Below are 25472 nucleotides of genomic sequence, written 5' to 3' on the forward strand. Positions count from 1 at the left end.
AGAGTCACACAGCTAGTAAGTGTTTAGGGTCTGAGGCTGGATTTGAACTCAGGACCTTCTGACTCCAGGGCTGGTGCTCTATTCATTGCACCACCTAGCTGCTCCCCCTGTTCAACTTTTTAATGAGAGACCTTTCGAGGCAGCTTGGATAAGGGACTAGATCAGCAATTTCATTGTAAGGAACCTGAGGATGAAATGATTAATAGAGGCTTCTCTACAATTTTACAGTCTTAAAGAGAGCTGTGTGACATAATAAAGGGACTTGTTGCTTGGAGTCAGGAAGATCTGAATTCAAATCCAGCTTCAGACATTACTAACTATGTGACCCTGGGCAAGACATCTAACCTCTACCTCAGTTTCCTTATCTTTAAAATGGGGATTATAATAGCACCAAACTCCTAGTATTTGTGAGGATCAAGAGAGGTAATATTGTAAAGTACAGTGTCTACCTGGTAATAGTAGGCAGTATATAAATGTTTATTCCTTCCTTTCTCCTCCCCCCACCCCCTCCCTTTAGAGAATTGATTAGAAAGAACCAAGAGGTTAAATGACTACCGAGGGTCACACAGCCAATCAGTAATTCAGAGGCGGGATTTTCCAGCTTCAAGACCAGCTCTATCCAGTGGGGCATACTGCCTCTCAAGCTCTGCATCAGTGGTTGACACAGTTAAATTTCCCATCAGTGAAACTCTGTGGATTATATTAGGTAATCTCTAAGGGCTCATCTTTCAACTCTAAAATTCTATCAACTTATCCTTCCTTTAAGGAGTTAACCATTGGCGGGGGGGGGGGGGGGGGGGGAATACTTTATTGTTTAAAAAATTTTTTTCCAGGGCAATGAGGGTTAAGTGACTTGCCCAGGGTCACATAGCTAGTAAGTGTTAAATGTCTGAGGTTGGATTTGAACTCAGGTCCTCCTGAATCCAGGGCCAGTGCTTTATCCACTGCGACTTCTAGCTGCCCTGGGAATACTTTAAATATGTAGATAAAGGAGGCCATAAAGAGAGTAGAAGGGAGGTCTCAAAGTGTTTTTAAGGTGATTTGAGGAGGAAGAAAACACTTTAGCTGAGTGATCAGGGAGATGAACATATAGGAGAAAGTGGCACCTGGGACGGAGCCTTAAAACAGATAAAAAACAGGGGCGGCTAGATAGCACAGTGGATAAAGCACCGGCCCTGGATTCAGGAGGACCTGAGTTCAAATCCGGCCTCAGACACTTGACACTTACTAGCTTGTGTGACCCTGGGCAAGTCACTTAACCCCCATTGCCCCGCCAAAAAAAAAAAAAACAGATAAAAAACTAAAAACCATTTTAAAAAATAACATTTTGGTGGGGCAGCTAGGTGGCAAAGTAGATAGAGCAGCAGCCCTGGATTCAGGAGGACCTGAGTTCAAATCCTGCCTCAGACACTTGACACTTACTAGCTGTATGACCCTGAGCAAGTCACTTAACCCTCATTGCCCTGGAAAAAGAAAAGAAAAGGGGAGAGAGAGAGAAAGAGAGAGAGAGAGAGAGAGAGAGAGAGAGAGAGAGAGAGAGAGAAAAGAAAACAGCATTTTGGGTTATTTAATGCAATAGTCACAAAAACTCCAAAGGCATTTAGGGATGCTTAGCATAAAAATAAATAACTCTTGATGTGATCACTGTGTTGTATGTAGCCCAGTATAATAATTGACGGGGATGATCAAGGAAATATCCAGTTGGATTCCAAGTACCCCATTTGAGCAGGAGGCATGCAGTACATTTTGATTTACATAAAATGATGGCTACAGTGCTTTTAAAAAAGGTTTTGGCACTTTAAAGGGGAAATTTTCCTTGTGTTAAACAGTTCTTTCCCTGGCAGCACTGGGTAGATTAGACCTTACAGTAGATTGCAAGCGCGGGGGTGGGGGGTGTCTGCAGTGAGCGTGGGAGTGACAAGTAGACTCTGAAGGTGTCTCAGAAGAGAAGTTTAACTTTCAAAATAGCATCTGAAAATCAAACATCATTCCTTCAAAGAACTGAGAAGAAACTTAAAGATCAACGATTCTCAAACTTTTTGCCGTGGCAGAACCCTTCATTTTAAATCAAATTTTGTCACAACCCTTGCAATGAATTCTTTTAAGAAGAGTTGGAATGCTTTCCAGCTGATGGTGCCAACAAGGATAACATTGATTAAAAACTTAAGAGCCAAAAACCAATACCTTACCACAGACAAAATGCCAAAATAACCGGCCCTGGATTCAGCACTGGCCCAGGATTCAGGAGGACCTGAGGTTCAAATTCAACCGCAGACACTTGACACTTACTACCTGTGTGACCCTGGACAAGTCACTTAACCCTCATTGCCCCCCCCCACCCCCTCCAAACTAAACTAAATTTAAAAAAATACTATAGCTTAATTGTTACTGTTATTTAGTGATCTGACCATACTGTCCATGGGGGTCTTTTGGCTAATATGCTGGAGAGGTTTGCCATTTCCTTCTCTGGTGGATTAAGGCAAACAGAGGTTAAATGACTTGCCCAGGGTCACATAGCCAGATTTGAACTCTGGTCTCCCTTACTCCAGGCTCAGTAATCTATCTGCTGAGCCACCTAGCTACCTTCTTAATTGTTATATAGTTATCCCTTCCACATTATGACCTTTTCCATCAAAGTTTCAATATATCGCTGGTTGGCATAAGAAATTAAATGGGAATTAGGGAGGAGTTTTGTGGAAGCCACAGACAACGTGCAAAGGCCAGCAGTTAGTTGACACCAGAAAAACTTTAGAAACTCAGAAATGCATAAAATATATGTGTAGTATTGTATAATATCAGCCCAAATTTTACAATAAGGCACTATGAACACCTTATAAAAGAAAAAGAAAAAGAAAAAATTCAGACTTCTCTGGTATTAAGGGAGGGCCAAAATATTATATGTGGATTTTCCAGATTGAGGGGGTACCATGCTCCTAATCTCCATGATGTGCAAGGGATAACTGTAAATAATTTTTTAAAATAATTAGAAATAATTTTCCTTATGATGAGGTAACTTAAAATAATTTTCATTTTCCCTTATACATATTTGGGGAAATTATTTCAGTTGCATTTGACTGTGACTTCGTTTGGGTTTGTTTGTGTGTGGTTTTTAAAAAAAATATTCATTTATTCATTCTTTTTTTTTTTTTTGCGGGGCAATGGGGGTTAAGTGACTTGCCCAAGGTCACACAGCCAGTAAGTGTCAAGTGCCTGAGGCCGAATTTGAACTCAGGAACTCCTGAATCCAGGGCCGGTGCTTTAACCACCGCACCACCTAGCCGCCCCCTGTTTGTGTGTTTTTTTGACAAAGATACTGGAGTGGTTTGCCATTTCCTTCTCCAGATCGAAAAAAACTGAAGCAAATAGGTTAAATGATTTGCCGAGGATCACACAGCTAGTAAGTGAGCTAGATTTTAACTCAACTCTTACTGACTCCATGCCTAGTACTTTATCCTCCATACCACCTAGCTGCCTGTAGACTAGATAGATCCAGCATATGCTGTATCTGGTAATTTGTTACCCTCTCTGGATGAAGAATTTGCCTGTTCCAACCATGGCCTTGTAGAAATGGATGTTTTAAAATCTTGATCCTTTTTACCAACTTCATCGCACACTGTTACTCAAACAGTTTTTCTGTTCTTTTTCTAAGCATTTGAAATTTGCTTTTTTTAAAATATAACTATTACACCTGAAAAGAACAAGATGACAATACCCATAGGACTCCCTGAAAGAGACATTTAATGCAGGCTTGTACTTTTATCTATTTTAGGAATTCCAACAGCGTTTTCTCTTTTATTCTGATGTGTGCTGATGTTTCAGGTGATCAGTTTGTCCAAGCAGGACAACAGTATTTATCTATAGAGGGGCTCAATCTCTATGCCTCTTTTCTGTATCCTGCCTGTGGATAAGATACTGCTCACATGGGTTGAAGCTCCCAGGCAAGGAGCTGCCAGTGAGAATACCTGGATTTAAATCCCACTTTTATCATTAGCCCGTGTGACCTCTCACCATCGTTGAAACATTTATTAAGCTCTAACTGTCTACTAAGCACTGCGTTAGACACATGGGAGAGCCAGAGACAAAAAAATGAAACAATTCTTTTCCTCTAGTACCGTACATTCTATCAAAGGAACAACATATAAGTGTATTATACAAAATAATACTAGCAGCAATGGGGATCAGGAGGGGCCTCAAATAGGAACTGGTACTTAGGTGGAGATGCAGAGGACAGTAGGTACAATGGCAGCAGAGACAGGAGACTGTAGAAGCAACAACAAAGTTAGAAGGATGGTCATGATATAAGGATGTAAAGATAGGTTGGAACAGGATTGTACAGGAATTTGGCAGGTTACTTAACTTTTCTGGGCCTCAAGTTTTTTCATCTGTAAAATGAGAGGGTTGGACAAGATGGCCTCATCTACGAGAAATCTGGTGGGAAGAGAGGTACAGCTGATCAGCAGCTACTTCCATTCCAAAGTATTTTCTTTATCAAAGACTTAAATTCTTAGATCTTCTTCCTACCTTGTTACTGTTTTCCCCCAAATCAAAGGTCCAAAGGAAGAGGGAATTATTTTATATTATAATTAAAATAAAGTGTTTCTATACAGCTACCACACCTTTAATCCCACAAAGGATTCTTTTTTTTTTTTTTTTTGCATGGGGCAATGGGGGTTAAGTGACTTGCCCAGGGTCACACAGCTAGTAAGTGTCAAGTGTCTGAGGCCGGATTTGAACTCAGGTACTCCTGAATCCAGGGCCGGTGCTTTATCCACTGTGCCACCTAGCCGCCCCTACAAAGGATTCTTTAAAAAATGAAATGATTTTACATAGAAACCTACCTACATTATCAGATCATTGCAGATGCTACACATTGAGGTCTGCCATTACAGTCCTGCTCTCAGATGGATCTATGTCTGCATGCCACTTTTTCCTGTAGAAAAATATAAATAAAGGGCTTTTTGACCCACCTTTTCAAATAGCTCAAGGGAGAGGATACCAAGAGCAAGTTTAAAGTTTTTGGATTTGAATTCTGTTGCCTCCTGCCCTGTGACTTTGAGAGCCACAGAAAGAGCCAAAAGAAAAGTCGACTTCTTTACCAAAAGATGGGGATTCAACTTGATCTGAATCTAAACTATTAAGTGATATTCTGGCCTCCTTGGCATATTTTCATAACCCATGTCACTTGCTGTTAGGTCTTACCAGTCTGGGGAGCTGTGTCCAAAGCCTTTTTTAAAAAAATATTTATTTATTTATTTTTGGTGAGGCATTTGGGGCCAAGTGACTTGCCCAGGGTCACACAGCTAGCAAGTGTTAAGTGTCTGAGGCCGGATCTGAATTCAGGTACTCCCAAATCCAGGGCTGGTGCTCTATCCACTGCGCCATCTAGCTGCCCCCAAAGCCTTTTACATAAGCTTAACAATGAGCTGGGGGAGTGGTGGGCACTCTAGGAAGCCCATGTTTACAAGCATCTCTCAGGAGCTATAAGTACTCCGTGTGTAGATGTGGTAGCTTACAAGCAAGTGACATTAGTAGCCTCCAAACTACACCCTGCACCCACTCTTATCACTGCTATGCTGTGCCCCCCCACCCCCAACCCTCCAAACTATATCAGAACAACTCCTTGAGTCCATGGAAGCATTTCCTTGCTGCATAGTTTTCTTAGAGGGGGAAGATGTGATTTTTAAACACTGTCAAATGACTGTGGGGTTTTTTTGTTTTATTTTGTTTTTTATTATTCACTCAAACATAAACATTTAAGTAAAGACCAGAAGAGAATTGTGTATTAAATTTAATACCATTGTAGCAACATTATCTTCTTTCTCTATGACTTTTCTTTCCATTTCATTTTTCTTTTTTGTTTCATTGAAACTCATTTCTTTTTTATTGGTTTCACTTATCACTACCCACCAAATTCCTCTCCATATCCCTTCCCTTCCCTCTGACACCTGCTTACATAAACTCTCAATTTTTGACTTTGTGTTTCTGGATATTGTCCATTTGGGGTTTCTTTTAGGAGGTGACCAATAGATTTTTCCGCTTCTCACTTTATCCTTTGGTTCTAATTGATCACAGTTTTATGGTTTCTTAAAATACATTATCCAGGTTTTTTATTTGGTTATGTCTTTCAGAGTCTGATAATTTTTTTTTCTTCAACCTGTTTTTTAGATCCATTAAAAATTTTTAGATATTTTGCATATTAAAATTTTTCAGTGTTTAGACTTTAATATTTCTTTTTATTTAATTAAGTTCTGGGGGCAGCTAGGTAGCGCAGTGGATAGAGCACCAGCCCTGGAGTCAGGAGTACCTGAGTTCAAATCCGGCCTCAGACACTTAACACTAACTAGCTGTGTGACCCTGGACAAGTCACTTAACCCCAATTGCCTCACTAAAAAAACCAAAAAAACCCCAATTAAGTTCTGTTCTGTGCTGTTTCTCAGGGAGTCCATTACTTTTGTTGTGTTGACCATCTTAGCTATGTTTTCCTTCTATCTTTATCTTCAAGAGGTCTAATTGAATATTTTTTCCTCATGCTTCTTTTTTTCCATCCACTCTTTGAGTTCTTGTAGCCAAGCTTTTTTTTTTTTAAACATAGGAGGTTCTACTTATACTTGTAGAATTACTCTCTTCTTTTGCATTTCTTTTGCATTCTTGGGCTTCTCTTAACACAGTATTTCTTTTGTTTACTCATATCTCTAACCTCAGACCCTGGGTAGAGACTTTTTTCCCAGAGCCAGGTTCTACCCCGTTCCACATTCCTAGATTAGGTAAGAAGACCCTGACTTGTGTTGTCTTCTCTGTATCCTGGATGCTACTGGAGTACCACAGCTCTGGATGGGGTGACTGGAACCACCTAACCCTCTCAGCCACAGTTCATTGCTTCTTCCTGCTGGTGCAGTTTGGATGCTGTCTCTGACTCCTTCTCATCACACAGTCACCAACAAGTTTTTGGTTTTGCTGTGGCCTAGTCAGGCCCCAATCTGACATCTGAGATTCTGCCAACTTTAAGTCTCCTAGAGCTATCTGGAGAACCAATTACTCATCTATGTTTCCCTGATCTTTTTTTCAGTCCCCAAATGAACCAGTTTCAGGTTTACAAAGCTACACAACCATTATTTCATTTGATCCTCACTGCAAACTTGTGAAGTGGGTGCAAGAAATGAAGCCATTTGCCCATTTTCAAGAAGCCACATTCAAAGCCAGGTCTTCCTGATTCTCAAATCCAAGTCTTCCTGTTGTTACATGATGCCTCTCAGAGAAGAAGAAACTTAAAGTGGAGGGAAGGAGGGGAGGCAGGAATTGACAAGATTCTTACAAGCTAAATTTATTGTTCTGAATCTAACAACTAGAAATGCATTCTAGCAAAAAAAATTTTTTTTTAATGTGTAACACAATTTTACCATGTGTTCAGCAAATATTCTTGGAGCAAGCCTTTTATCTAAACCAGAATGAGAATGAACAGTGGGATGGAGATCTCTGGTGTTATAATACTTCAAAAGGATGGACAAATGTGCGGGGAGCAAAAATTATAAACTGTATAATAACACTTCAACCATTTTTAATACAAATATTGAAAGAAAACAAATGGGGGCAGCTAGGTGGGGCAGTGGATAGAGCACTGGCCCTGGATTCAGGAGGACCTGAGTTCAAACCCAGCCTCAGACACTTAACACTTATTAGCTGTGTGACCCCGGGCAAGTCACTTAATCCCAATTGCCCCGCAAAAAAAAAAAATAAAAAGAAAAGGAAAAAACCCAATATGGCAGGGTATAGAAATTATAAGCTATGTGAAGTAAAATATTTGCTTGACTTCCCTGAAAGCGAAAAAGTTTCATGTGAGGATAATGGATAAGTATCCTCATTATTGCAACAAGGATATATGTCCCAAGGCCTGACCTGTTTACCAATTATGTAATGAAGTTAGCTCTCTACAAGAAATTAATAGAAGAACAAAATAAATTTCGAAGCCTGTAAAAACTGCTTGTATTTGTAGCCTTCAAGAAGGAGTACAAAGGGGGCAAGTGGTTGGTGCAGTAGATAAAGCACCAGCCCTGCATTCAGAAGGACCTGAGTTCAAATCTGGCCTCAGACACTTGACACTTACTAGCTGTATGACCCTGGGCAAGTCACTTAACCCTCATTGCCCCATAAAACAAAACAAAACAAAATGGAGTGCAAAGAATGGGCAGAATGGGTGGTGTATGGATAGAGCGCTGGACTTAGAGGCAGGAAGGACCTGTGGTACATCCTGACTCAAACATTTAACTGTCTGACTCTGGGCAAGCCATAACTTTTCTGGCTCAGTTTCTCTGTCCATAAAATGAAGTCTCACAGGGTTGTTGTGCCATATACATTTAGCTTTTATTAAATAATGGCATTGGAATTCTTCTTTTCTTCCTTCTCTTCCTCCCTCCATTCTAGTTTGGAAGTACATTACATCACCAGATCCTGCTGCTAATTGGCAAAGAAACTTTGAACTCTATTTTTCACCTGTGCCTGGTCACCTCTTCTTAGATAGCCTGGTAGTTGACTCTTCCTGCTCCTCTTTCCCCCTCTCTCATTTCCCCTTCTCCTTATCTTCCCTCCTTCTTCTTCTCTTCCCCTCCTCCTCTTTCCCCTTTCCCAGGGGTTCACCATATACTGGTGCCAGACTCAGTGTAGATACCCAAATTGTTTTTAAGCCTCTTTGCTTTATTTCTATCTTCAGGGTTTGACAGAGTGCCTGGTATACAGTAAACACTTAATAAATGCTTGTAGCCACTAAATATGATGAGAATGTCCTTTTTGTACAACTGCAGAGCTCCCTGAATATTCTCAACCCAATTTCTTTAGCAAAGCCATATGCAAATAAGACAGTGCACCTGTGTCAGAGATGTCTTGCTGAATGACCCAGATAAGATCAGTTATTTCTGAGAGTATTTGCATATCTCCTTTGTAAGTCCCCAAGGAGAGTAAAGGTGATAGACTTTAAGAAATAGTTAGGATTTTGTTGGCAGCCACCTGCTGCTGATGTAACTCTATGAGATCTAAGACATAAAGGCAAAATTGTACCTGGTGAGATGTTCAAGTAACAAGAGGAGTTTTTTGGGTGCAGCTAATAGAGACCCATCTTGTTCCTGTAAAGTCATGATGCACAAATACTGGTAATAATGCATTTTAAAAGATTACAAACCAATCAGCACAGGGGAGCTAGGTGGCGCAGTGGATAGAGCACCAGCCCTGGAATCAGGAGTACCTGAGTTCAAATCCAGCCTCAGACACTTAACACTTACTAGCTGTGTGACCCTGGGCAAGTTACTTAACCCCAATTGCCTCACTAAAAACAAAAAAAAAACCAAAAAAACAAACCAATCAGCACACTTGGGTCTGGATGTTGCAGAATGAAGGGCCTCGTCTGATGTCAGGCCCAGGACTATCATCCAGATTTCTGCCAAACAAAGCCCTCCACATAGCAGCTCCTGACTCCTTTCTTATTGCTTTAGATTCTCCTCTTGCAGTGAGGAGAAGGGGAAGGGACTAGATTAGATTCAGAATACATTGGGAAATAAACTAATATGAAAAGATAAACAGCCCAGTCTAGGAAACCCTTCAGTTTTTAGAAGTTCATGAAGATGAAAAAAAAAAGTCACAGAAACTATAGATAGAGGCAGCTGTAAACTTGAGATTGATTATGCAGTTTCATAGGGAAACATTTCTAAGTAATGAGCTTTGGAATTTTTTTCTCTTTTTTAGCAGCTCTTTTCTGAAATGAGTTCTGTCTATCTGATTAACACTGGATCACAATAAGTTGATTATATAATTCTACTTCTTGAATTTAATTAATTGAATTACAGTAATAATGAGCATTCGTTCTGTTTCTTTTTCTTATATACAGACAAAAGAAATTAACCCCCTCCTGCAAGATGTTAGGTTTCTTGCATTTTAACACAGCTTATAGCTCCATTTGTAACATCTCTACTCTATGTATTTCATTAAGTATCCAGTAAAGACTTGGACAATAATTAGAAGCTCACTAAATTTTTGAGTAAACATTACTTTTTGTTAGACCCTGAAAGCCTACTAGAATTGACTGCTTCTGACCAGCCCTTGCTCTTCAATGTTAAGCATGGATTCCCTCTGTCAGTGCAGAAATGAGCCTTCACTATCATTACTAAATATGGGGAGGGAATGAACCCCTCAGGAGGCATGCCTACCATTTCTAAACTTTTTAATTTTACATCTTTTGGGGGTAGCTAGGTGGCGCAGTAGATAGAGCACCAGCCCTGGAGTCAGTAGTACCTGGGTTCAAATCTGGCCTCAGACACTTAATACTTACTAGCTGTGTGACCCTGGGCAAGTCACTTAACCCCAGTTGCCTCACTAAAAAAAAAAAAAATTACATCTTTTGTTTTTATGTTACCTACATTTTCCATTTTTATCCCTTTTGCTTCCCCTTCCAGAGAACCATCTCCCTAGCAATATATGAAAAAGAGGAAAAAAAGTTCAGCAAAACTAGTGAAAAATTGGTAAAGTTTGATGTTATATGCTGTTATAAAAATAATAAGATCTTTTATGTTGTGCTTACTAAATACCAGGAAGTGCTGTAGAATAATTATCTCATTTAATGTCACAACAACCCTGGGAGGTAGGTGCTACTATTATCTATTATCCCCATTTTTCAGAAAAGAAACTGAGGCAAACATAGGTTAAGTCATTTGCCTGGGATCAATCACATAGCCAGTTAGTGTGAGAGGCAGGATTAGAAGTCAGTTCTTCCTGATGATAGGCCTAGCACTCTGCTCACAGTGCCACCCAGCTGCATCTAGGACACTAGCATTCCATAGACCACATCTCTGCAAAGAAGCTTGGGGTGGTGGGAAAAGTGTCTTCTTATATTTCTTCTTTAGGACCAAGCTTGATAATTATAATTTCCCAAAATTCGGTTTCAGTTGTTTTATTGTCCTTTCTACCAGCTTTGTTGAAATCATTGCATGTATTATTTTACTGCCTTTGAGTACTTCCCTCATCATCACTTCACAGAAGCTCTCCCATATTCTGATCCATCCCATTCATCATTTCTTACAGAGCAGTAATGTCCCTTACATTCATGTATCACAACTGAGGGAGCCATTCCCCTCTCAGTGATGCCCTCCACTTTTAAATCCCTAAACACAAGATTAACATAATCACACATATCTCAGAATGCTAATTATTTATTACTAATTAATACTAATCTTTGATTGGCTACAACATAATAACAATACCCTATTACTAATTACATACCATTTGATTAGATAAGAAGTGGTTACCCTTCTGATTTTTCCATTATTAAAAGATATCTCAAACTAATTGGTTAAACTATTATTCTGCCAACCCTTACTTGATAATTTTCAGCTCCCAGTTTACCTTACACCTATAGAGTAGCTATGCTGTAGTATTTGGCCACTCCCCAGTTATTTCCCTTCATTTTTGTTCATAGTAATGTTTGCCTTGTGGTCTCATTATATTATGAGAATGTTTCATCCTAGCTTCCCCTTTCTCTTGCTGTCTGGGTCAACCTGGCTGGAACTCGAGAGATTGTTTCCCATAAGTTTTTATCTTTAACTTTCATCACCCACTCTTAAACCTTGTCTCCTCCTTTCTCCACTTGCCCAGACCTGCTGCTGGTCTCCATCCCCCCCCCCCCCCCCCCCCCCGTCATACACATACATACCATCATGAATCCCCTAAACTTTTAAATGGAGCAAGCCAAACATGATGATTTTATGAGCAACCCACATTATCTGTAATATGTTTCCATGGCCCCTAGTCCTCTTTCTCCTTGGTCTTTCTGTAGCATTTGACACTCTGGACTAGAGGTGTCAGACACCGTCCACAACAATCCTGAGTCTGGCCAAAACAGACTAAAATACAATTGGGAAATGTTTGACAAAAGAAATAAATACAATAGATAATGTTACTAGGTGGTTTTCCAAGTCAATAGGCAGTGGCAGGGATGCTTATGGACAGTAGGCCATTGTTTCTTTTTGAATGTGATATCACTGCTCTTGACCTTCCATACTTTCTTGGTACCCACTCTTTTCTTCACCTCTGTACACTGCTATATCTCCCATCTCTTACTGCTCCTTCTCCATCTCCTTCTTCTCCTCTCCACCCTTTTTAATGGCACCTCCCAAAGCTCTCTCCTTAGTCCTATTCTCTTTCCTCTGTGTTCTTTCCCTTGGTGAGCTCATCTCTTGTCTAGGTGATTCCTAAATTGACATCTCCAGTTCTGATCTCTCTACTGAGCACCAGGCCTGAATTTTTAGCTTCCTGTGGGACATCCCTCTCTCTGTTATACTTAGTTGTGTTGCAACTTGTAATTATTTCTGTACATGAGTCATCCCAACTACTAGATTATAAGTTCCTTGAGAGAAGACTTTCTTTAATTTTTCAGTTTTTTATACCAAAGACCAGGCATCATTCCTTGAACTAAGTAAACACTTGTTGACTTTATAGGTTGCTATGACCTAGTTGCAAGTTACTTCCTAGATCATCCGATCCAACCTCATTTTACAGTGGCTGGATTTAGATTTGACTTCAAATCCAGGGATTTTCCCACTACACCTTGTAATTAAGTATATAACTTAAGTGTATGTGCACTGACATTGTCTATCAGTGTCTATCTTGTCACATGCTCCTGATCTTGTGAGAGGTCCAGAATTCTGGTGCTGTGTCTGAAGATAAACCCTGAGAGGCTGTAGATCATAGATCCAGTAAGAGGCCATTGTTTAATCTTTTTTTTTTTAAAATGCCAAACCTTAAATAGTAAAGCATTATGGAAAATTTGTCTCCTGTGTCAGTTCGCAGATACTGTTAATTGACAGAGAAGAAATATTTGCTCTGTGCCTTAATTAGTTTTATGCCTGGCCTATTAGAGTGATTTGTGGAGCCTCAAAGGCAGATCTGATAGAGAACTTCTCATCGTATTGGAATGTGGCAAATGAGGATAACAGGAAGTGATGACAAACACTGTTCAATTCTCTAACGTGACACACTCATCCATATCAGCCCATTCATTCAACTAATGTGTTAGTTGCATCATCTGTAGGTGCCCAAGGCACACACTTTATTTTGAGTGGTTGTTTGGCATATGCAGAGATCTTGTGTCAAAAACATACAGGCAGATACGGGAAACTGCATTACTCTCAGTTGGCTCCAGTTCTGATGTTTTGCAATAGGATGGAAAGTAAAAAGCCATGATAAATATATCAGGCATATCCTGTATGAGAATGCCGCCCTCTTTGCATAAATATATGGGATTATTCTTTCCTTCTTGAAATAAATCTACCTAGCCAGTATAATCATGTATTTACTTAATTATAGCAATTCCTTTTTGAATCATATCCCTTTCCCATTTCACTTTTGCCAGGATTTTTAAGGCCCTGGTCACATTAGAACAGTTATCAATTAAAGATAATTGCTCTAATCTAGGGTAACTATGGCCTTATTAAGGTTGTAATCCAGTTTGTTGTCTCAATTAACTTCACTGCAGGAAGAAAAGAGGATAAGAAACTGTGATTTGAATACACATGGAGTGTGGGTGTGCTTATTGTAATAATAAAAAAAAGACCCCATGATGAATGCATTCTTTCTGAAGTCTGGCAAATGTGTATATTTTAAAGAACAATGCTTTCTAAGTGAATACGGAAGCGTCTTTATCAAAAGAGATAAAGCCATTAGTGAACTGAATGAAAACCTACATCCTTTAATTGCATGATGTTTATATCTGTATATCTTTAAAGTTTTTTGAAATAAAAAAATAAACAAGTCCGGGACCATTTACCAAAATAGGTAATAAGTGAATTTACTTGCATCATTGATTCAAAAATAAATGCCATTCATCAAAACATCATTCAATTCACCAATGCCTTTACCTTTTCAGGTAAAGGGTTCCTGATTTGCTTATGTGCTTTGAATGAATTGTTCTTTAGAACATCTGTATTTATGTTCCTTTCTTTAGGGACTATTGTGTAATAGCGGGAGAAAGTAAGTTTAGAATCCAGAAGTTAGGATGTGAATTTTAAAAGGGACTTTTTATCAAGTACTGATGATTCTTCCTTCCTAGTGAGGGCCTCTCTCTCTTCCCATTATTATTCTGTGGCCCAATCTTAACACCTCAGTCCTGAATTACTCTATTAGCCTCCTTGTTTGCTTCCCTTCCTAAAGGCTCTTGTTCCTCTAGTTCATCTATTTCCTTAATTTCCTTAAGCTACCATTTTCCTTATCTCAATGCCCTGCACAAACATTTCCTCCCAACCTAACCTGTTGATTTCTAGGTTGGTATTTAAGGCCCTCCTTTACCTAGTTCCCCCTTGGTCTATTCGTTCTTGTGCATTTTTCTTTTCTTAATTTTTTTTTTTGGTGAGGCAATGAGGGTTAAGTGACTTGCCCAGGGTCACACAGCCAGTACATGTCAAGTGTCTGAGGCTAGATTTGAACTGACTTCAGGGCTGGGGTTCTATCCACTGTGCCACCTAGCCCGCCCTCTTATGCATTTTTCATACTAACAGATCTCTCTTCCATACAGGCCGGTCAACTTTTTGTACCCCAAGGATGCCAGGATAACTCTGTTTTTTCATTAAGGTTTCCCATGATCATCTGCAACATAAAATGAACAAGTAAAGACATTTTTAAAAAATGACCATTCACTTACTAACTCCCTATTATGCCACCCTTAGAAACAGTCTATATCATACTTTTTTATATAGGCTAAAGAAATGAGACTATTACAAAAAAACAAACAAAGCCGAACTTAATCTTGTAGAGAACATTCTCTTGTGAGGCCTTCTACTTGTGAGAACAATGGAACTGTCCTCAAAGATAGTTTATAAGTTAATACAAAAATTCCCCTCGTTAATTTAGTCAAATCCTTCTGATCAGTCTGACAATGATATTCAGCTGTTTCCAAACCCCCAAAGGAATAAATAATTGCCACAGTTGAGACCATTCAAAGAAGGTGCAGATTTTGAGGGTGATACTAAAGGAAGACTTCAAAAGAATTTTAACAGTGGCAGAAATGTTGGAATAAATGTGTGGCCTCCCAAAGTGACCCTGTTGAAAATGACAGTACTTGGGGCAGCTAGGTGGCACAGTGGATAAGTACCGGCACTGGATTCAGGAGGACCCTAGTTCAAATCTGGCCTCAGACATTTGACACTTACTAGCTGTGGGACCCTGGGCAAGTCACTTAACCCTCATTGCCCTGCCAAAAAAAAAAAAAAGGACAGTACTCACTTCAGATATGTAAAATCTGATGTTCATTTTTTAAAAAACTGTATAAAATGCTCTGCTTTTTTGTGCTAATATACTCTTACATAAATTCATCTTTTCATATGTGCATATATTTATAATACACAGGCATCTCTGGCTCATCATCTATACACCTAACTCCTAACTAGGCAAAAAGGACCCTTGGGCCAGAGCTTTTCTACCTCTGGCATCTGAAGTAAAGCCTTGCACAGTGTTGGAGATAGACTAAAATGCTCATTGAATATTTGTTACCTACCTATTCTGAGTGTGAGGAAAGGTCAGAGATTAAAAAAAAAAAAACTTTCTTATTCCATGCTTTGTTCTTCAGTTCTGATCATAGCAGTTAGAACTGGAGAAAGCACCTTCGAAGTAATTTAGTCCAAGAGAAGTTTAATGACTCACCACCCAAGGTCAAACAAGTGGCAAAGGCAGGATTTGAAACCACATCCTCTGACTCTAAAAAACTCTTAAAACTCTTAGTATGAAGCTGTGTTCTTGTCGATGAAACTATATAATTATTAGAACATAAGACAAGGATATATTGTCTTGCTAGTGTGTCATGAAATATTTTTAACATTTTAAAAAGAAGACTTTCAAAATGCAAATTTTGAGCATTAGATTATTTGGTAAATTCCTTTTTATCTAGAATTGTTGGGAAATACGATGTTATAGTTAACTGAGCATACTTTTTAAATGAAAAAATAATGCCTGGGTTCATTGTATTAAAGAAGGCGATACTTTACATTTCCTTACATTTTATGTTGGTTAGGCAATTGGGAGGAGAGAGAAATCAGTAAACTATTTGAAGTTCAGCCTTTTTCCATTATCCATGAGGATTTTTCATGCTGAATGGATTTTTTTCTTCTGGCTCAGTCATTAGAAGAAAACTGTAGAGCAAGGTTTCAGGATATTAAGCATTGTGTCCATGTTCAAAATGGGGAAACGTCACTTTTTTACCCCAAATAATCTGAAGCTATTAAAAATAAAAAAAATAAATCCAGCAAAAAGGGAGAAGGACCTTAAAAACCAAGCACTCTTAGAAGTAACCCACAGAAAAAAGTTCCCATCGAATTAGGTGTTTTGAGTCATCCGATGTGGAAGTGAGCTAAAACAGGTTGAGTGGGTTATAGTATCTCCTTTCTTACCTGCTCACACCTTTGTAGAACTTTGTAGAACTGGCCCCTCCCTTCTTAAGAACAGGTTGCTGTTGTTGTTGTTGTTATTGTTTTAAGACCCGACTTTGTCGGGCTACAGGTGACTTCCCTGAGACTCTTATTCACCCCCTGTCAAAGTCTGACATCCTTCCTCAGGAAAAGCTACCCCTCATTTCAAGGGTAGCCAGACTTCATTTTCTTCAGTGAAGATACCTTCAGTGATCCCAACCTTTGGGGAAGTCAAGTCTTTGGTTTCAGTATAATATTTCCTAACGCCCTCCCGAAAAATAACACTTACAAGCATATTAATTTTACCTTAAAGCAGATCAAAATTAATTTTGTTGTCAAATGTCATGACACCCACCCCTCCTCGAGAATCCTTGCAGCTTCAAATCCTGGGATCCCAGAATCACTGTCCTGCCTGCTGGGATGTTGCATAACAAGGGATGTGAATCATTGTACTAGCATAACAAACCCTGCTGCTCTATTATTTCATACAAATTGCCTTCGGTATAAATAGAGAGAAAAAACAGGTTGGTCTAAAGTGCAAGGGAAATGACCAGGTTTCAACTCCAGTTTCTGAGCCTTCTTTTCCATAGTAAGCCTTTTACTGAGAATACGTGTCATCACAAATGAAAATGCTATTTAACAAAAAAGGATTCCTAGGGCCCTGCTCTATTTCGAGTCCTAGTACAAAATTCTAATACAATGCAATCATTTGGAAAGTCCCTTTATTGTAACATGACCTCCTCTCCATAGTTATTAGTCTACTGCTGTTCATCCAATCAGAAAGCATAGATTGCAACTGAAATTGTTGATTTAAAGCTGGAAGGGAACCTAGGGGTCATTTATTCCAAGCTCCTGATTTTACCTATGAGGGAACAAAGTCCTGTCCTGAGAATCCCTGACTTGCCCAAGGTAACACAGCTGCCAGGATTTGAAAGCATTTCCATTGACCCCCATACAGTGCTTTTCCCACTGAACCATGCTGTGCTTCGGAGGAATGCTTACTCATGAAGATTTTCTCAGTGTATTATCGCAAAAGGAAAGAAGTAAGAACTTTGAACTGGTGCTATCAAAAGTTCTGTTCAATTTTCACCCCCTTCAGGAAAAGCCAATGCCTTCCTTAAAAGGGGCATTTACATGTTTAAAAATGCATTTTTATTGAAATATTTTGGATTTGTTTTGTTTTGTGGGGCAATGAGGTTTAAGTGTCTTGCCCAGGGTCACACAGCTGTTAAGTGTCAAGTGTCTGAGGTCAAATTTGAACTCAGATCCTCCTGAATCTGGGGCGGTGTTTTATCCATTGCACCACCTAGCTGCCCAGAAATATTTTGTTTTTACATTGCCAAAGTTTCAACTAATTTCCTTCTCCTTACCCCCTCTCATGGAATCATCTCACATAACAAATAATAGTATGGTGGATTTTTTTTAAAGAAAAGGGGGAAAAAGGAAGAGGAGAAAAAAAAATCATTAAAACTTATCAATGCACCCAAAAAAGTCTGAAAACAGGGCATTTAAAGTTTGTCTCATGAGCTATGGTGAACTTAGTGATATACTTCTGATATTGTTTTCTAATTGCTTCATGTGTTTTAGACTTTTGCCCCTCCCCACCCCCCACTGGAGTATAATCTTCCCAAGGGGGATAACTTTTTATCTCTCACTTCCAAATATTTACAATTTTAAAGACAATACAAGGATTAGTAATTTTGTCCTTACAAGTGTAAACTCTTTAAAAAGTCCTTTCTGTTGGTCTGTCTGATGTTGTGTTTTATATGATTTGCATTTGTTAGTCATTTTGTAATGACTAATAGGGACTGTTTGTAAGAGGGGGTAGATCTGAGACATCTGTGCTTTTAAGTTTGAAAGGTAGGTACCTGGTTTAGGTAGCACTGACTATAAAAAGGGAGATTAAGATGCATTCTTCTCTGAAAATCAGCTGCTGGAATTATTTCCAGGAAGATCAGTCTTTAGCATGAGTCACACCTTGTTTTTGGCCAAAAGGTTTAATGCCCGGCTTGGCTTGTCTCTTATGTTTGCCTACCTTATTCACGATACTCAGCCACAAATTACTTTTGACAGTTTCCAAAAATTAAATCTCCATTCTCAAAGAATGAAGCTTTGTTACTCACATATTTTCAACTGTGATAACCAAATACCAAGCTTCAGATTTTGAGGGCAGGTCTGATACTGCCATCACCCTAGTACAGGCCCTCATCTCCTCTTGTCTAGACTATTACCTTAGCCAGCTGGTGGCTCCCCTTACCATAAGTCTCTCTCTACTCCACTCCTTCCTCCATTCACCCACCAAAGTGAACCATGTTATCTCCCCTACTTGGTGAACTCCAGTGGTTCCCTATCACCTCCAAGATTAAATTGAACATTTCCCTTTTGGCATTCAAAGGCTTTCATAGCCTAGGCTTCCCCCTAGCCTTCCAGCCTTCTTACACCATGTATTCTCCTATGTACTCTTCGATTCAGTGACACTGACCTTCCCACTGTTCCTCCTTGAACAAGACACTCCCATCTTTTGACTCTGAACATTTTTACTTCTGTCCTCCATGCTTAGAAGGTACTCCCCCTTTATCCTTGCCTACTGGCTTCCTTGGCTTGCTTCAAATCCCAGCTAAAATCCCAACTTCTACAGGAAGCTTTTCCTAGTCTTTCTTAATTCTAGTGCCTTTTCTCTTTTGATTATTTCCTACTTATCCTAGTTATAGCTTTCTTTCTTTCTTTCTTTTTCTTTCTTTCCTTCTTTCTTTCTTTCTTTCTTTCTTTCTTTCTTTCTTTCTTTCTTTCTTTCTTTCTTTCTTTCTTTCTTTCTTTCTTTCTTTCTTTCTTTCTTTCTTTCTTTCTTTCTTTCTTTCTTTCTTTCTTTCTTTCTTTCTTCTTTCTTTCTTTCTTTCTTTCTTTCTTTCTTTCTTTCTTTCTTTCTTTCTTTCTTTCTTTCTTTTCTTTCTTTCTTTCTGTCTTTCCAGGACAATGAGGGTTAAGTGACTTGCCCAGGGTCACACAGCTAGTAAGTGTCAAGTGTCTGAGGCCGGATTTGAACTCAGGTCCTGAATCCAGGGCCGGTGCTTTATCCACTGTGTCACCTAGCTGCCCCCTGAATGCTCGTTTTTTTTTTAAAAAGATCATATTATTTTATAATCACTTTTTGGTTACTATATGTGGATTACATATAAAATGTATTCTATGGGCAGCTAGGTGGCTCAGTGGATAGAGCACCGGCCCTGGATTCAGGAGGACCCGAGTTCAAACCTGGCCTCAGACACTTGACACTTACTAGCTGTGTGACCCTGGGCAAGTCACTTAACCCCAATTGCCTTAAAAAACAAACAAAATGTATTCTATGCAAATAAATAATAATGTAATAGCAAAAGTTTATATATCTCCTGCTATTTAGTGCTTTACAAATATTATTTTTGCACAAGTGACCTGTCTTTGGAATAGAGAGCCTTGGGAGAGGGGCTGACAGCCAGATGGACTGACTCTAACTCCCAGATTTGTACTATTCCCACCTTTGTAAAAGGAAATATGAGTAGAACACGGCAGAGCCAGGCGAGCAGAAAGAAGGGATTTAGGGTCCAAGCATGGAGGTGAACAGTTGCTAAGAGATAAGCTGCCCTAGGGTGGTCCGAGCAAGTCCAAGGGATGAGGGACCCCTTCTACTCGTAATAAAGACATCTCTCTCCTCGGTAGCCAGATGTGCAAGCTGGTCAGCTCCTTGTCAGGTGCTTGCTTTCATTTAAAACTTATTTACTTATTATAATATCCTGTTGGCCTTCAGAAATACTAAGCTCTGTGTACTCTGTATTGAAGGCTTATTAACAGAGAAAGAGGTTAAGGGAGTATTCCTTATTCCAGAGCAGTAGTTTCTAACTTGGTGTCCATGATTTAAAAAGAAAATATTTTGATTAGGGGTCTGTTACACAGACCTTTTCTAGAGAGACAAAAGGCTTGATCGGTAGGAGCCGATTGGGGGGTGGGAGAGTTAGAGATTTTAAGAGAAAGTGGGGAAATGGTATGAGACTGTACAAGACAGATATATGATTTTGGGATTCTGATAGTCCTAGAAGCCTGGGTAGGGTTACTCTCACTTTCATTTAGCTGGCTGGATTTGAAAGGAAAGCCTTTCCCCTAGGGAGTAGGGAGAGAGAGGAGGAGGAACTGAAAGAAAGCCACACCTCCAATGAGGAGGGAGGGAATGGCCTTGTTCTCCTCCCCACCCCCTTCCCCCCCACCCCACCCCCACCAAGTTCAGACTTCCTTGCCACTACTTAGATAGAGACCAGGATTTATTCTTTGATGATTCATTTAGAAGGCACCTCAGGATCCTGTAGAGCACTTTGGTCAGTAGAGAGAACATTATAATTCATTGTCCAGGAATGAAGGGGTAGAAAGGATAGGAAATTGTGTAATTTCTGTATTGACTCCAGGTTGTTCCTGGGAAGTTGCTTTTTAAATAATTCCATTCAATTTATTTTCCACTTGTTGCTTTCTCGTCGAAGCAGAGTGCAGGATGTGACATTCTGTCCTCCCTGAAATCTAGGTATTTGAAGTTTTTTGGCTGCTTGGATTCCTTATAATCAGTAGCTTTATCTTATGATGACTATCTTTATGGTAGTCTGGAGTTCAATACAAGTCAAGTCAACAAGCATTTATGAAATGCCTACTATATGCCAGGGACTGTGTTAAGTGCTGGAGATAGAAAGAAAGGCAAAAACAGCCCCTTGTCTTCAAAGAGTTCTCATTTCAACATGGAAGATGACATACAAACTATGTACAAACAGGATACCTATATACAAATATGTACACATGTATATTGGATGAATTGGAGATAATCTCAGAAGGCACAAACATTAAGGGGGGGGGAATCATTTGACAAAATACTTTAAAGATGCTCCCTGGGTAACTTATATGTGTAGGTTTTGTTTGGGAGATGTATACAGTGTAGCGACTCCCCCAAATTAAAATCTCCACATGCTGTCATCTGAGCAGCCTTCAATACAGAGTACACAGAAATGCATTTCTGAAAGAGTGTGTGATTTTCCTTTAGGAAGAAAGGGAGGGAGGGAGAAATTTATAAAGATTCAGGCATTCCAGGCACACCAGCCATTCCCCAAATGTCTAACTTAGTAGTTTTATATCTGTGGTATAGTGCCACTTGACCTTTGGTCTTTTTTCCCCTCTTCCCTTCCCCCATCCCCCATATTCCAAAGCTCTGTGACCTTGGGACACTCCCACACATGTTTAAAGGTAGTTCTGTCAGTTTCATGTTTCCACCTACATCTGATGGTCAAAGACCAATTTTCTGGGAATAATACAACTGCTCTGGTATTACACTTAAGAAATATACAGTGAAGGGGGAAGAGAATAAGATTATCCCCTAAGATTATAATACCCCTGCTACTTGTGGCCAAGTAGAAATATCAGTTACCAAATTAAGTAGGGTGGAAGGGGAAGCATTTTTCACAGTGCACTAAGACAAGTCAACATTTGTTAGCCAACCTGTCTCCCTTCTTCAAGTCTTATTGAGAGGAATTGAAAGAAGATTGCTGTGAGCCTTGGAGGTAAATTCTCCATGCTGATTTCCTTCCTAGCCAGTAACAAGTTCCCTAATAGTGTTGTTAGTCTGGAGTGTCTGCTTTCTTTGGAAAGTGAATGACTAGGTGTTCTAGAAAATCCTTGGAGTTATTTCTTTATGAAGAATAGCTCTAATGGTCAGAACAGAAGGTAGAGTGAGTTAAGGAGAACAATATACACAGTGATTTCAATAAGGTAAATGATCAGATTACAAGCAATCATGATATATTATTCCAATCAACCTTAGTCCTGGAGAAGTGATAATCGAAGCATACCTCCTTCCTCCCTGTGGAGGTAGGTACAGTTCAGTACAGGCTACAGAGATGGAATGTAGAATATGCTGTCCCACATGGCTGCTCTTTTGGTTGTCTTTGCTCAGATATTAAATATTTATATATTCAGCACTTTAAAATATACGAAATATTTTTCTTTGTTATAAGAAAGGGTTAGATGAGGGGTGAGGGGAAGAGGGTGTTCAGGAGAAAACCGGGAAAGACCAAAAGCCACAACAAAAGTTACAAAGTAACTTGGCCCAGAAAATTGAAGAGGCATGGTCAATGTTGTATAGCAGTCAGAATTGGTCCCAACTGAACAGTCCCAATTCTGTCACTAACTAGCTATGGACCTTTCTTTTTTTGTTGTTGTTTTTAAACTGGTACTGTGATTTCATTAATATAGAGACTTCTCAGTAAGGAAACTCCCTGTTCTCAATCTTCACCTACTCAGTTTGCAATTTATAATCTTAATTGCCTCTGGGCACTGACAAGCTAAGTGACTTGCCTAGAGTCACAGTATCTTGCCAGAGGCAAGACTTAATAATCATAAATAATAGCTAGCAGTTATATAGCTTTAGAGTTTGCCAAGCACTTTGCAAATATTATCTCATTTGATCTTCACAATATCACTGGGAGGTAGATATTATCCCCATTTTACAGATGAGGAAACTGAAGGAGACAGCTTAAGTGACTTGCCCAGTGTCACATGACTAGTGAGTCTCTGAGTCTGGATTTGAATTCAAGGTGATCCTGACTTTTAGGTCCTGTGCTCTGTCCATTGTGCTGGACAACCAGCTAGCTGATCCTAGTGTTCTAGACCCTGAGACTTAATTCTCTATGCACAATGCCACACTGAGTTTCTTGGTGACCTGACCTAAAGCAAGTCATTTAATTTTGTCATTTATTAAAATGTAGGAGCTGAACTATATGATCTTTAAGCTCTAAAATTCTATGATTCTAGGAGGTGGATATGAGGGCCGTTTTGGACATTTGCCCTTGTAGGAAATAGGAAGGAGAAGTGGACTCGGATTTAATGACATTCTCCCTAGTGCAGATTCCATTTCACCCTTTTCCTTTCTCTGCCCTCCCATCCCACCCCATTTTGCTGTTAAAATTTAGGTGCCAATTGGGGAATGGGAAGGTGTAGAAGACCAACATTTGTGGGGAATGCTGCTCCAAAAGAAAAGAAGGAAGGATTAAAAGGAATGCAAGCCTTCTCTTTGGGTGGGTGTGGGTTTTTTTTATGTTCTCCAGAGAAGCATTTCAAAAGCAATAAGGCAAACTGTGTTTTTCAAGCAGTTGTAGCAGACTAAGCCATTCTGGTTAAGGAGTCCAGTAATAAAAACAGAATAAGAGAGAAATACTTTCCAAAAGAAACAAATTGACAACAACTTATAAATTCAGTGATCTTCAGGAATCTTTCTGCAGTTGATAGAAAATTCAAGCAGCTGAGTTCATTGAAATTTGCATTTCTTGGGGGAAAGCTTGCTTGTAGAAGTGGACATTGGAAGAGTTTTTGTTATTGGGAAGTGTGTTCTCTCTCTCTCTCTCTCTTTTTTTTTTTTTTTTGCAGGGCAATGGGGGTTAAGTGACTTACCCAGGGTCACATAGCTAGTAAGTGTCAAGTGTCTGAGGCTGGATTTGAACTCAGGCACTCCTGACTCCAGGGCCAGTGCTTTATCCACTGTGCCACCTAGCTGCCCCCAAGTATGTTCTCTTTCAGTTGAATCACATCATGCATAAACAAGCACAAGATTTGTATCATGCTCAAAATGTTCCCTAATATATCAACAGTGTTGCAACAAAGTTGTGTTTTTAAAACAAGCACTGTAGTAGAACTGACTGTAGTTATTGAGTCCCTACCACAAGTAGGGCAAAGTGCTTCCAAGTAAACTATGCCCATAGGGCTATGGGACTGTGCGTACGCTTTGACCCAGTAATACCACTACTAGGTCTATATCCCAAAGAGATCATAAAATCATAAAAATGGGGAAAGGAAAAGGACCCATATGTACAAAAATATTTCTAGCAGCTCTCATTGTGGTAGCAAAGAATTGGAAATCAAAGGAATGCCCATCAATTAGGGAATGGCTGAACAAGTTGTGGCATATGAATGTAATGGAATACCATTGTGCTCTAAGAAATGATGAGCAGGCAGATTTCAGAAAAACCTGGAAAGACTTATATGAACTGATGCTGAGTGAAGTGAGCAGAACCAGGAGAACATTGTACATAGTAACAGCAATATTGTGTGATGATCAACTGTAATAAATTTAGCTCTTCTCTGCAGTGCAATGATTCAAGACAATTCCAAAGAACTCATGATGGAAAATGTACTTCACATCCAGAAAAAAGAACTGTGGATTCTGAATGCAGATTGAACCATATTGTTTCTACTTTTGTTTTTGTTTTTACTTTTTTTTGAGAATTTTCCCTTTTGTTCTGATTCTTCTTTCACAACGTGACTAATGCAGAAATATGTTTAATGTGATTGTACGTATATAACCTATATCAGATTGCTTTCTGTCTTGGGGAGAGAGAAGGAAGGGAGAGAGGGAGAAATTGTTGGAACTAAAAATCTTATGAAAACAAATATTGAAAACTATCTTTACATGTAACTGGAAAATAATAAAATACTTTTATGATTTAAAAAAATGTGTTTCTAAGTACAGTGAGTGATTTGGTCATGTACAAGAATTAATCCCTATCCTTAAGAAATACATAGTTCAGGAGTATTAGGAATAAAACGAGATTTAGAGTTTTTCAGATTTGGAAAATCAGTGAATAGGATCCCTATCTACAAAGTACTTATGTGGTATTAGTAACAAGTTTATCATACAGGAAATTCCATCCATCCACTCTACTTTTCTGAGTTGTCCTAAATGAAAAAAATAGCATTGAATATTTATAACTATCAATAACAGTAAGATTTCTTCTCCTCCCCACTGCCTTTTTATGAACATGTTTCCTGTCTTAGTGAGTGTATCTGATTTTCATTTGTGTAGCTTATTAGCTAGACCACTTTTGTGACAGGAGAAAAATATTCTGTAAGCCTGAAAGCACTATAGGAATGCTAGCTAATATTATTATTATTATCATCATCATTAATAAAAATATGACAGCAGTAAAAATGAAAGTTGTTTACTACTTTTAAGGGACTGAAGTTTTCCAGACTAGCTTTGTAGCTCCA

The 25472-nt window shown here is 39.2% G+C and overlaps 1 protein-coding gene across 1 annotated transcript in view; it reads left to right on the forward strand.

Annotated features, from left to right (window-relative positions):
* The window catches only part of SHB (SH2 domain containing adaptor protein B), a 383908-nt gene that overhangs the window by 20936 nt on the left and 337500 nt on the right, over positions 1-25472 (forward strand). The window lies entirely within an intron of this gene.

The sequence above is a fragment of the Dromiciops gliroides genome, chromosome 1, assembly GCF_019393635.1.
Source record: "Dromiciops gliroides isolate mDroGli1 chromosome 1, mDroGli1.pri, whole genome shotgun sequence".
Classification (NCBI taxonomy): domain Eukaryota; kingdom Metazoa; phylum Chordata; class Mammalia; order Microbiotheria; family Microbiotheriidae; genus Dromiciops; species Dromiciops gliroides.